At 42.7% G+C, this 14,421-nt stretch overlaps 1 protein-coding gene across 4 annotated transcripts in view; it reads right to left on the bottom strand.

Annotated features, from left to right (window-relative positions):
• MYO6 (myosin VI) overlaps positions 1–13,368 on the bottom strand; it is a 138,173-nt gene extending 124,805 nt beyond the window's left edge. For all 4 annotated transcript variants that reach the window (XM_068551647.1, XM_068551648.1, XM_068551649.1 and 1 more), the window contains exon 1: positions 13,143–13,368. The gene's annotated coding sequence lies outside the window, so the exon portion shown is untranslated. The remainder of the gene's footprint in view (positions 1–13,142) is intronic.
• Positions 13,369–14,421: the final 1,053 nt, after the last annotated feature.

Genomic DNA, 14,421 nt, shown 5'->3' with positions numbered 1-14,421 from the left:
GTTTGTTTTTTGAGTGAAGCCTGCCACATCAAGGAAAGCAACTGACAGTACTTGTTGACGATGATAAGATTCAAGTGAAAGCAGAATCTGGGAAAACCCGCATCTGCCACCTTGGACATAAAACAGCTTATACTGTTTAAGCTTAAATACTTAAAAGACTTTTCTGATGAGATCAAAATATATTACATATATTTGGGAGATCTGCCTAACTCAGTGGAACAGTATGTTCCAAATGACCATTACACCATATTGTAAAATCACATATGGGTAAAAGATCCATTCAAAGTGCAAAACTGAACAGTGGATTTTAATGTAACAGGGTACAGAAAATTCACGGATATGGCTTAAAATTCCACTTTGGAACTTTAAGAAATTACCATTTGGTTAGTGGTGGCGAAGGATCGAAGAATATACACACAATTAACTGAAAAGGTCAAGTTAATATTTTCTTTCCCAATGAGGAAATCTATGTGAGGGAAGATTTTCTTCATACACAGTTCAACCAAAAAAAAATAATGCAACAAACTCAATTCATGAGCAGATATGACAGCCCAGCTATCTTCTATTAAGTCAGACATGAAGGAGTTTTACAAAAGTGTAAAATAGTGGCACTCTTTTCACTAATTGTTGTTTTGGAAAATAACTATTTTCCATAAAATATGTCATTTCTGTTAAAATGCATATATTATTATTTTTAAATAGACTAGATATTTTTAAACTTTCTAATACAGTAAATATCAATAGGTATAACCAAGTAGAAAAGCAAAATCTTTACAGAGTCCTCAATAATTAAGAGTGTAAAGAAGTCCAAAGACGTGAGATCTCCTGATCTACGTAAGACCTCACCAAATCATTTACTGGCAATGCATACTCTCCAGTCATTCACGATCTAGGATGAGTAGTGGAGAATGAAAGAAGATACACATATATTACATAACTGGTGATGAATACTACAATACAGGTGTACTTCCAAAGTGTAAACTGGGGAAAGCTACTTTGAAAGATTTAATTCAAGCAGGTCCTGAGAGATGGGTAAGCCTGACTAAAGGAAAGTATTCCAGACAAAGGCCTGTTTGAACAAGAGTAAGGAGGTGGGAGAACGGGGACATGTCTGCAGAACAGGTCAATGGGGCCAGAGCTCAGGACAATGGCGGAAGTGTGACGAGTACTGAGGTGGAAATGTGGGCCAAGAGATCAGGCCTCAAAGGGTTTCAAATCCCACGATGAAAGTCTGCACTCTCCAATGTATTAATAAAGGGCTAACAGGGATTCTTATTGAGCAAGGGATGATTACAATCAGATTTCTACTTTGAAACAGAACTCTAACGGCAACGCACAGGACAGACTGTACACTGAGGGAAAGGGCCAAACATAGGGAGCTATGTATGAGCGAAAAAGGAGCGAGGCCTGCAGCTCGGTCAGAGGGGGAGGAAAGGGACGGCCAACCTTCCAGAAGCGGAACAGGGTTTGGCAACTGACAGAATATGACAAGTGAAGCGGGAAAAGGCGCGTAAAAGTTCTGAGCATGAACAATTAGGGTAATGAGGGTATCATAAGGGAAACAGGAGGAGAAGCAGTTTCTGCGAGGAGGGCTCTGAAGGAAACACATGAAATTTTAAGATGTCTATGCTGCATCAATTTGGAAATGCTGGTCAAGATTATACAGAAAGAAATTTGGGGCAACTGGGCTTCCTTGATGGCGCAGTGATTAAGAATCCGCCTGCCAATGCAGGGGACACGGGGTCGAGCCCTGGTCCGGGAAGATCCCACATGCCGCGAAGCAACTAAGCCCGTGCGCCGCAACTACTGAAGCCTGCGCTCTAGAGCCCGCCAGCCGCAACTACCGAGCCCACGCACCACAACTACTGAAGCCCGCGCGCCTAGAGCCCATGGTCTGCAACAAGAGAAGCCACCTCAATGAGAAGCCCGCGCACCGCAACGAAGAGTAGCCCCCGCTCGCCGCAACTAGAGAAAGCCCGCGTGCAGCCACGAAGACCCAACGCAGCCGAAAATAAATTAATTTAAAAAAAAAAAAGAAATCTGGGGGGAATCCTGCATAAGAATCAGAACCATGGAGCTGATATAATTATCAAAAATAAGAACAGAGCAAGTAGAGCAAAGTGCCACGCACAGGATTTTATGAGACATGAACAGTAAAGACATGGGCCGACAAAATCACGCAGTAAAAACCAAATAGGAAAACTTGGAGACCTGGGAAGTGCATGACCACAGGCGCTCAGAAGAAATAATTCAAGGAAGATTAGTTGCTCAGTAGCCGACGAGGTTGGAAAAGAATAATGATCTAAATGAGGCCACTGGATCTATTAATTAGGAGGTTACAGAGTAGTCTCTGTTGAGTGTTCAGGGACAGAACACAGATTACAGTGGAACTGGGTTCACAGCCTCATTAGCAAGGTATTAGGTACAGGAAATAAATATTTCACCCAGGGCTACATGAAAATTATGTTTTCCAAACAACAGCTTGTCTGCCTTTCAACCACAACAATTTTTTTAAAAAACTCTCACACTAAACTTTATCTGTACTTTTCAGAGAATGTATTTCAGACTCACGTAAAACACCAATTTTAGCATTTAAACAGAACATTAACATTTACCTAATAAATTTTATGACACAAAAAGAATTTACTGTTGTGCTATATATTGAACCTCAATCTACTGCTTAAAAGAACATTATTCTTAGTCGAGATAAGGCTACTATAGTACATTTTAGTACAAATTCAACAAATAGCATTTGTTTAAAAAAAAAGAAAACCATTATCCAATCCCTCTTTATTAACAGTATCAAGCACAATATGAAGTCACACTTAATTTAGGCATATTTATATGAAATGTGTGTTCAGCCAAACCCATGTTTATGCAAAGGTAATATGTGAAACATCCATACTTGTTAGTATAATCTAGAAAACAATCATTTGTTTTACAAAAAGATTCTTCCCTTTACAAAAGAAGTCACTATCCAGATCCTTTAAACAAGCAGCTTTCCAAGGATAATAAAAATATATATAATTTAGTTATTTATTTAATTTACACAAAACTTTACAGCAATACATTTGTTTAAAGCAAATTAATGATGTAAGTAAAAGGGGTAGTTGTTCAGGGGTTGAAAACGCATCCAGAATGGCTTAGACTCTACGTGTCCACAAAGTCCCCCTCTCATCAGTCCCAGGAGAGGCTGGAGCCCTCTGAACAACAAGAACCAGCGGGTGGGGACACCCAAGGGTGTTGCAGAGGACCTATTCGCCCTGAACTTGAAATCAAGCAACTGCTGCCCGAGTGTCAGGGTGTTACCACCCTTATGTAGACAGAGAAGGAAGAACAGCTTAATCTTGAAGGGTTCTTTGACTCTTTAAAAGAACACACAGAAAAAGGTAACCTAAAATTCTGAATCGGGCAAAGGCTCTGGATCCAGACCACCTGAACTTCCTCAGCCCTGCCCCTCACTGCTTGTGTCACCTCAGCAAGTTACTTAGACCTCAGTTCTCTCAGCTGCAAAATGGGGTTAAGAAGAGCCACCTCACGGGTCAACATTAGAACTACATGAGACAAGGACTGTGAAGTACCCAAAGTGGGGGCATATCACTGGCCCTCAGGAACTATTAGAACTGCACTGTTCTAGGGTCATTTGGGGCCACTCCTTCAAAACATCGGCATAATACATGGCCACCTTCCGCTGTTCAAGCTTGCTGATGTACTCAGGTGTCCGTATGTCCCGAAAGTAATCTAGGTCAATGTTGCTGCCAAACGGTAGAACCGTAGAGAACAGGACCAAAGTGCGTGAGATTCCGGACCAGTTCCAGAAGCACACTTTTAATAAATAACAGACCACCTTCTGACACACTAGCATTCTTGTATGCAGCCGTCAGACTATCTCCATTTTTGCTAATAACTCATTAAAATCACCAAACTAAACTAGTTTATAAATTCCTAATTTATGCTGCACCCCCCCCCCTTCAAAAAAGCAAACGTATCAGTAGAATCTATCTCTAGAAAATACAAAATTCTGACTGAAATTTTTTTCTCTGGCTTCTAAAACATCTGAAGTGAATCTGGTCACATGTTCAGATTCATTCAGTTCTCCTCCTCCCCTCCCCTCAAGCACAACAGATACATAAACTGTCTTGCTGTTCTCATCTTCAACTCAACAATGATAGACCAGAAAAAGCAGAGAAACTAATTCATTCCTCTTCAAAACACATACACATGTATACTTTGTTCTTCCGCAAAATACCAAAAGGATAACAGACAGCAAATCTTGCCCACAAACCAAAACACAGCTGTTTCATCTAATTTTAGAAAACAAATAACAAGGAACCAGAGAAAAGTTCCCTCTGGAATAACTCAATCCTCAAATCAGGGAAATTCAAAGAGTATAACAAGGAAAAACCAACAGCCTCAATTCTTTCCTGCGGGGTACTAATTCTATCAGCATGAAATCAAAATAAACAATATGTTTTTAGAAGATTCCACAAAAGTTTAAACTCTCCCCTTTTACAGAAAGAAAAAGGCCCACTTACAGAAAAATAAAATCTAAATGTATGATTTCCAAGCGTAGGTGCTATTTTGCTTACTCCAAACCTGTTTCTGTTTTCCACCATACTCTTTTAAAGACAAGCTGAGAAACTTATTTGTTCCAAACAAAACAAAACAAACCCCAAGATAACATTTACATGTAGCCTTTATTTGTATGGTCAAGTCTCATAGCCAGGTGCTGGTTATTGATTAATTTGCTCTCCTTTCCTGGAAACTGTGAACAAGACCCAGTCTAGCTGCCGCTTAATCCGAGTAAAATCTTGGACTCTTGTTTCCCCGGAACGCTCAAGAGAAGACATATAAACTATTCTAATTGTTTTGGGGGGAGTAATGCTCACACACTAGGGACCTTCATACCATCTCTTTAAGGAGAGAAATGTTTTTCTTTAGTAATCCTCAGGAATCTATCCAAAATGAAGAGCACGGATTTAGACTTTTAGCCAGAAATCAGATTAACTAGGTAAAACTGGCATTAGCGGAAGACAGCTGAACAACAGCAAAGTGCGACAGATTTATACAGAAATTTAATGTGTCTTTAAAAGGACCTGGGGAGGAAGAACAATTATGTCCTCAGAGTCTAACTTCTATGATCTGGGTCCTGGTGTTCTGCGCGCTCAAGAGTCCAGGTGAACGGGAAGTATAATTTCCAGAAGGCAAGGGACTTTTCTTGCCAGAATATTTTAAACTTAATTATTAAAAGATTTTTTTAATGAAAAGCGTTTATTCTATCAAACCAAGACTACCTGATGAAGAAAATTTCAGAAAACCTCATTAAGGCATAACAACATATTAACAAAAGTGCTTTACGTTAACCGACCTAGATTAGGTTCCTCATCGGGTTACACGGATCATCAGATTTCCTGAAAAAACCGTTTGATTAAATGAGAAAGTGAGTAAACTATCTTCTAAACGCACGTATAAGACAGGTAGCCTCAAGCACTTTGCGGATATAATCCCAATGCTACAAGCGATTTAAAATGCACCAAGGCAACGCTACAAATTCCCAAAGGTTCCAACCGATGCCCGAGTTACCCTCCACTTGCTCCACTGCGCCTCCATCCCGGTTCTGCTCTGCCCCTGCCCTGGGAGGAAGAGCCGGCACAGAGCCAGGCTAACCCAGGCTCCCCAGCTGCCTTCCAGCAAAGTCACCAGCCAAGACCCAAAAGACAGAGGGAGCCGAGAGGTCAGGGAACTTCCCCCCTCCCCGCCGGGCCCGCCTCAGAGCCTCAGCCCCAACCCCGCCTCCTCCTCAAGGCCAGCTCTCTGCTTCCGCGACGACCTCCGGAGAATTAAGGGCTTCTCACCATTGCTATTCCCTGGGTGCTTCACCACCCCGTGCTTGCTCCCTGCCCCTGCAGGCTCTTCATCTGCACCATCCGGGATGAAATCTCTTTCCTGCTGGGACCTTGCCTGCTGTGGCTAACAAGACCAAGTCTGGTTATTCAAAACACTACATTATCTAAAGAAATCCAATTAAAAAGTTTAAAAAGGGGACTTCCCTGGTGGCACAGTGGATAAGACTCTGCACTCCCAATGCAGGGGGCCCGGGTTCTATCCCTGGTCGGGGAACTAGATCCCCCATGCATGCCACAACCAAGAGTTCGCATGCCACAACTGAGGAGTCTGTGTGCCACAACTAAGGAGCCCGCTTGCCACAACTAAGACCCAGTGCAAGCAAACAGTTCAAAAAGGTCTTAAGATCTAAACGAGCATTACTTATATATTACTGTTATCTGTATAGTCGTTTAAAAATTAAATATAAGTAGCTCACTTCCAAATGAAGCTGGTTAATAAGCTGAAATACTCACTACAATTAAATTTAGGTGTGAAATTTAACACTGCATTGTCATCTCAAGATAAATGCTATGAGCTCCAAATAAGCTTAAAAGAAGAAAGAAAATCAATGAAGAGATTCTGGTAACCGATATTTCACTCCCTTTTACCATATGCTGCCTGGTTAATCCGAGCAATTTTTTGTTGTTATTGCCGACACCCTCCCAAAGCAGAGGATGAAGAAAAGGTTTCAACCAGTGGTTCTCCAGTGTTGGTACACAAATAAATCAACTGAGAAGCTTGTTAAAATGCTACAGCCCATGCCCCACCCACACCTCTCTGGCGCGTATTTACTAGTTCCCCCAGATAATTCTTGGTACACACCTGAATTTCAGAACTACTTAAACCTGGTCAACTTCAAGATTTCACCCAAATCTCCAATACACAGCTTTTTTCCTTTTGGATGAACATTCCACATTAAACATGGAAAAGAAAAAACAACCAACACAGTAACAATAATAATGCACACTAGCTATGTGCCAGTGTGATATGTGCTTTCCATGTATTAGTGTCTAATGCAGTCCTCACAAGAACCACACCAGGTAAGTAATACTGTAGCCCCCATTTTACTAACTGAAGCCCAGAGAAACTAAGTAATCTGACCCAGGTAGTAAGTGGCAAAACCAGGATCCCCTCACCTCTGCTGTCCTCTTACCCTGGAGGCGGACAAGCAAGCACTTATGCACAGATGCAACTCTGGAACCTGGGGGCCAGAATACAGAGGCTAAGCCTGAGGGGCCAGCAGTTAGGCAAGCAATAACGCCCCATCCCCCCAACTCCCACCGCTCACGCAACAAGCTCTCGTGACTCTCCGCACCCATCCCTCACTCACCAAGCCCTTCCACCTACATGGTGTGCCGTGACATACTGGTGGCACGCCGCAAGTCTACCTGCACTCTTTCCACATGAGTATCTACAACCACATGCTAAGGACGACAAGGGATCCAATCCCAGCTCCACCAAGTACTGGCTGGGAGCTTGAGCGAGTTTAACATCCCTGTGCCTCTCTCTCCTAAGACACGAGAGTCTTAATGCCAAGTGCACTGAAGTGACATAGTGATTTTTTTTTTTAATGTCTTCTATTTATTTATTTTTGGCTGCGTTGGGTCTTCGTTGCTGCACGCGGGCTACTCTTCGTTGCGGTGCACAGGCTTCTCATTGCAGTGGCTTCTCTAGTTGCGGGCTCTAGGTGCGCCGGCTTCAGTAGTTGTGGCTTGCGGACTCTAGAGCACAGGCTCAGTAGTTGTGGCGCATGGGCTTAGTTGCTCCGTGGCATGTGGGATCTTCCCTGACCAGGGCTCGAACCCGTGCCCCCTGCATTGGCAGGCGGATTCTTAACCACTGTGCCACAAGGGAAGTCCGACATAGTGATTAACTGAGCTAATGTACATAAAGTACTTGCTTGACATAGTACCTGACACACAGCAAGAGCTCAATAAACAACAGCGGCTACTAAAATTATACTTTGCCAACCCACTCTCTTACGAAAGCCAACATATCAGTCCTGGGTCCCATTTATTTTCTCTCAGCCCTAGTTCCTGAAAGTGTGATAAAAGGTGGAACATATTCTTATTTATCAGGAAGCAACTGGTAACAGTGCTGTAACCCAGTGGACTAAAGGCCAGGAGTAGAATATTTTAGAGCAAATGAGGCTTTTAGTGGCCCTCAAATTGTACCACTTTGACAACTATTTCCCAACTTTACGGTCAGCCCTGTTAATCACATACTAGAATGATGAGTCTATAATTAACTTAATTCAAAACAACAATAAAATGTCACTCAGTACAAGGACTTGGTTTTATCACCATATCGTCGGCACTCAGGACAGTGCCTGGCCCAGGACAGACACTCAAATATTTGTGAAATGAATGAAGGCATAGAGGTACCAACAGAGACACGCCTTAGGTCATTAGCGAGTCTTTACAAAAGCAAGCATAATAATCAGATCAATATCAATGTGCCAAATAATAAAACTTATTTTCAAAATTCCTCCAGAATATTTTTCTCCTTTTTTAAAACTAATTGTTGGGCTTCCCTGGTGGCGCAGTGGTTGAGAATCTGCCTGCCAATGCAGGGGACACGGGTTCGGGCCCTGGTCTGGGAAGAACCCACATGCCGCGGAGCAGCTGGGCCCGTGAGCCACAACTACTGAGCCTGCGCGTCTGGAGCTTGTGTTCCGTGACAAGAGAGGCCCGCGCACCGCGATAAAGAGTGGCCCCCGCTCGCCGCAACTAGAGAAAGCCCTCGCACAGAAACAAAGACCCAACACAGCCATAAAATAAATAAATAAATAAAAACTAAAAACAAAAAAAAACTTGCACGTGGATGTTTAAAAAAAAACTAATTGTTGGCTTTCCCTTAAAAACACTGCTACTAGAAAAGTGAATTACCAACCTCTACTCCATTAATCTATTAAAAATGTTAAAGTAGTTCCATAATACTACATCATGCTCATCTTCTACCTTACATTAAAAAAAAAGAAGAAAAAAAAAGTGTAACTACATATTTAATAATTATCACTTCAGTTATCCTGACTATTCAGAATTTCCTGAACCATCTGAATTAAATCCAGAAAATGAAATAAGTCACTGCTGAGAGGTTAACCCTTACTAAATCTAGGAGTTAGAGACCTGGGGGAGGGAGGGATCTATGGGAACACACAGATAGCAGTTCCATTCTCAGTGACGCTTCTAAAGCAGCCTCACATGTGACCTTGAACAAAGTACTTATTTTTTTGTCTCCATTTTCTCATGTGCAGAATAAGAACAGATTTACCACAACTACTTCATCAAGTTGTTCTAGGACCAAATGTACATAAAATGATTTCCAAAAGAGTAAAGTGTCATACATGTAGGGTGTTAACTTCTGACATAAACAGCTTCAGGTTTTAAGTGGATGTTTCTGTGTATCTTTCTTTTCACATCTGTCCCACTCTTCCTATTTCCTAGATCCAAAGATCTGCCAGAACAGGGAAGAACCAGTTCCCATCAACAGCTATATTTTAAACACAATGAACCATCAATAAATATTTGCTGAGAAAGATGCTCATCCACATATAATAGAAATTTTTTTAATTCTGTGATATGTAATACCTTACCTTGTAAAGGTTAAGCAGCAGGTTACCTTCAAATAAAATAACAAGTGACATAAGGTACATAAAAGATGCCTGAGGTTTTGCCAGGAGCACCGCCTTGCTTTGTGCACATTACTCAGCAGGCATGTGAATATCACCTAAGGAATGTGTTTCAGTATTTTGGTCTCACTGGAAGAGACACTCTTTAGAAATAGAAAAGGACTTCCCCTCTCTTCAACACTAGCAAGGTTTCTAAAGATGCCATATCTGTTCTTCTGGTTTTACTTCCCATACTTCAGTACTCAAAGGGAGAACTTTTGCTGGACTTGTGGTCATTTCTCAAACCACTGTGTCATTCTTACACTACTCAATGAGAAAAAAAAGCCTATTTTTGAAAACCGTAAGTAGGACGATATATTTATATTTTAAGATTATTAACAGTCCACTAAATCTGTCAAATAAAAGCATAACTGTTTTAAATGTAGAACATCCTGGTTCCTCTGAACATTATACAATGCCTCAAAAACAGAATTAAGCTTATTTAACTTTAGTTAGTTCTTGATTATCTATACACACACACACACACACACACACACACACACACACGAAAGCAGATGTGTTACAGATCACCCATTAATAATTTACATTAAGCCCTTGGATGATGGTTTTGTATTTACAGTTGAATATGAGTATCCTTCAGATGCAAAATTCCTAATAGTTCAAAACAAAGACACACCCGTAACAGAAGTCACCCAACTCAGCCTTCCTACCATTTTTCTGTTCATCTACCCAACTACATTCTACTGCTGAAATGACTCCTCATTTGCTACAAAAGATGGACTTTGTGTGCTCACTTTGTTCTTTAAGTCTGTTACAGCTCAAGGGACATTCCTGAAATAAACACAGGACATAAAAAAAAAAAAAAAACAAAAAACTGTCCTGATCGAACAGCTCACAATTTAATCATAATCTGAAAACCATTTTTCCCCTTAGTATTACACAGTTAATTATGTAATATTTAAAAGGCAGCTACTGCATTTATAGGCAATAACCTATCTCATTTTTAAGTTCTACCCTAACCAGGAACATTATATTATTCACTTTAGCTACAATGAAAACCAGTGTTACATTACAGCCTAATTCTAGTTCCTACAGCCCATCAAAATTAAAAGTGCACAATATGTATAATATTCTGGAATTTACCCCAGAAATGATAAAGCAACATCATATCACTGTTCAAGGTTGTCTACTTAAGAATGAAGAAACAGACACAGAATTCAAAATTAGTTCCGAGCCCCATTCCTGGCCTTTCTTAATGTCACTCCTCTGTACCTTGTTCAAACCTCCAGTTACATTCTTTAACACAATACCAGCTCTGCAGGTTTACCAGAACAGTCTACCAATTGCACTGAGATCAAGGCAACCTGCTCTGGTGGAAAGCACTGAGGTTTTATGGTCAGAAGACCTGGGTGTGAATCCCGACTCTCCCTGGAGCTACATGACCTCATGACCTTGAGCAAATATTCAATTCTCTGAGCCTAAATTTCCTCATGTGTAAAAAGGACAAGACCACCAACCTTGAAAATTATTTTGTAGATCAAGTTCCTCAGTTAGTGTTCAGATTATGAACACTGCCAGATTATGGCAGATGCCTAATAAATGGGTGACGATCTTATCCTACTAAAGGGCCAGTCACATTACTACCAAATATATCATTGTAAGGATCAAAATTAAACTGTATGAGATTTATTACACTTGTCATACTTTTTTCAATCTTTTACTTGAAATATTTTAATATATAAAAATAAAAATTTCACAAAGGTTAAACATCTTTATAAAACTGACATTTTACATAACAGACATGGAGGTTCAATTATTAGCAGACTGAAAATCAGTTTTTGTTTTTTTTTAATGTCTGGGGTGCTTATATTTATTCAAACCTCACATAGTCAAATTTTTTTTAAATTTTAGTTGTATTTTTAGAACCCTGAGACAGTCCGTTGTCTAAACAATGGGCTGCATAATACACCACAGTCTCCAGGCAAAGTCACAACAGGATGAAAAAAGAGCCTTCAGCTTCTCTCAGATTTCCTGGCCACTGTTATTTTAAAACTTGATCACACAAACATAAACAGAGAAAAAAATCCATTTCAGATGAGTTCCATGGGTTACGATTTATGATATTTTTAAGATCTTGCATGAATTTACATTAAATACTGCAATAGCTTATTACATTTTTCTTGTCCATGTTTCCAGGCACTAATGAAGAATATATGTATATTATATATACTTTTAAATATTACATACATAGAGAGTTTTTAATCATAATCTTTTCTTAAAGTTGCCTACCACTTCCATTACTCCCTTTTAAAATCAGTTTTTGAAAACTAAAATGTAACTTAAAAAGCCAACAATTAAATAGCATGTCACACAGAACATACAAATGCAACAGGCAAACCTGAATAACACTAAAATAACTTCTGTTTACCACTATGGAAGTAATTCTGCACAACTGAAAATACTCTAAATGAGATGGATATTTAAAAGTCAATGAGTTATTTTAAAAGGCTGCTTTGTTTCAAGCTCTGGCTATAGACCAATTTGTGGTGTTTCTAAAATTAATAGTAAAAGACACCAAGGTAGTTTTTTCACTAAACAATTTCCAATGCAAACCACAACCCAAGACATCTAAGTTTAGTTAATTTGTACAGAAATGTCCTTTTGCTGCCAACCTTTGTACCATGACCACTACCAGCCCAAGTTGAAGATTCACATTTTATGGGGTGAACGGTGCTCAGCTAAATCCTAAGAATATTAATCTTTTAAACTCTCAAACCCTGACGACATTTAGCTATATTGCATCTACACCGCCAGAGCATAACAAGGAAAACTTTTATCTACCATGTACAGCAGCCTATTAAATTGGGGCAGTGTTCCTAGCTCCTTAGATCTGTAGATTAGGATTTAAGCATTCCTCCACTACAAACTTCACCCCAGATAAAATGTAACACGTTTTCTAAACCTGTATGGAAATATTTCTGACACGGATGTTCTAGTAATAACCCTATCAAACTATTTTCTTATCCCAGAGTTTGAGCATTTTAATCGTTTTAAAGCGTTTTGTAAATTAAAAAATGTAAAAATCTCTTGTTCAGTAGCAGATATATATACTAACGTACCCAAAGTACTAGACCAACTAAAGACTAAAAATACAGCTTTATACAGTCCCAACCTGGGCTCCTACAAGATTAAACTAATAGGCACGGCAGCTGATCCTCACATCCCAGAACAAAAAGCACTATTCCTGCACTGAATTTTAAGCCTGTTTACGAAAGAGAAAACTATCACGGGGCGTCCAGGTCAGAATTGGACACCTGAGGGCTCAGCTTCTACCTGGGAGCCAGAGAAGATACACGAAGGTATCCTGGTGATAACAGACCCTTGAAACGAGACTCTCATTGTCCTGTGGAAATGAGACCCACCCCTGCGCTACCGGGAGCCGCCGCCGCCCGGGCCCACTCATCACCTGCTTCACCCCCGGCGTCCCCGGGAGATGAACCGAGCCGGCTCGTCTGCCCCGGGCGGCGGGAGGAGGCCCCGAAGCAAGGCCAGGGTGGGGGAGCGAGGCTCCGGGAAGCGAGGCCCCGGCGCCGACGCCCCACCGCGGGCGTCCCGGGGCACTCACCTGTGCGGACGCGAGGGCAGGTGTGCGGCGGCAGGGCTACCTGTCGCCGGTGAGGCGGGAGGGGAGGTGGGGGTGGTGCGGAGGGCGAGGAGAGAAGGCGACGACGCGGACCGACACCGGAACGGGGCGGCGGCGGTGACCGGTCGCCGGCTCGCTTCCTGCTCGGACGGATCCCGGGTCCGTCTCCGCCCGCCGGCCGGCACCCCGCCGAGTCCCCGGCCCCACCGCGCGCACGTCACGGCTACGGAGCGCCCGAGGGGGCGGGGGCGCCGTAGGCCGGCGGGCGGGGCGCGGGCGCGGGCGCGCCGGGAGGGGGCGCTCGGCGCGGGGCCGCCCCGCCCGTCCTCGCGCTGACCCGCGGCGCCGAGCCTCCCGGACCGGGAGGGCGCGCGGCGGCGTGGGGACGGGCCGCCCCGGGCCTGTCCCACAGCCCTCGTTCCGGGCGCCCCCGCGAAACGGCCTCCTTCGCGGGGGTTATTGCTCCCGGCGCCTGCAGCGCACCCCGGTGGACTGCGTGCGGGCAGCGCGGGAATCCGTTCCGGGAGGGGGAGTGTTGTTCGGGCAGGGGGCGAGGACCCCGAGAGGTGGGGAGGGAGGGCGGGCGGAACGAGGCGGCGTCGTTGCGGAGGGAGGGCGCAGGCGACTTCGCCTGCAGCCCCGGTCGCCCCGGGCTTGGCTGCCCTAGGAGGGTAGTAACGTCCCCGTGCAGCAAACTTGCTGTTCCGCTTTTGGGAGCGGGGCTGGCGGGGGGGGGGGGGGGGGGGGTGGTGAGGGGGGCGCTGGGCGGGTCTGAGAGGGAAATTTGGCATTTCTTCGGCCCTCCCGCCGCCGCCGTATATTCTGATTAGAGCCCAGATCTTCTCTGGTCATTTAAGTTTTACTGTTTTTATAAGGGACATACCTGTGAGTCATATTTGAAAGTGAAATATGATGAAAACATATACTGCCTTTACGACAAAAAGAAGCTTCTCTTAAGAAAATGAAATGGTGATTGACTAAAAATGCTGAAAAAAGCTAGTCGCACCTACACAGGAGAATTACCCTGAGAACATTACCCCGGAAACATTCCAAGCAGCAACGGGAAAACTTCAGGAAATCTACAAGATTCTGATAGGGGACGAGTTTCAGTTATTCAATGTTCCACAGTTCTCTCGGAGGAAAAGCTAAGTTATGATGAAGTATTTTAGCAGACAGTTAAAACAATAAAATATTAAGAATAAAGTAGGGAAGTAAAAAAGAGGAAGAGAAACCAAGAAGGAAATAATTTACAGCAATCTCA

Source organism: Eschrichtius robustus, chromosome 9 (genome assembly GCF_028021215.1).
Source record: "Eschrichtius robustus isolate mEscRob2 chromosome 9, mEscRob2.pri, whole genome shotgun sequence".
NCBI lineage: Eukaryota > Metazoa > Chordata > Mammalia > Artiodactyla > Eschrichtiidae > Eschrichtius > Eschrichtius robustus.
Note: the sequence above shows the minus strand (reverse complement) of the source record. Positions and strands in the feature narration are given on the sequence as shown.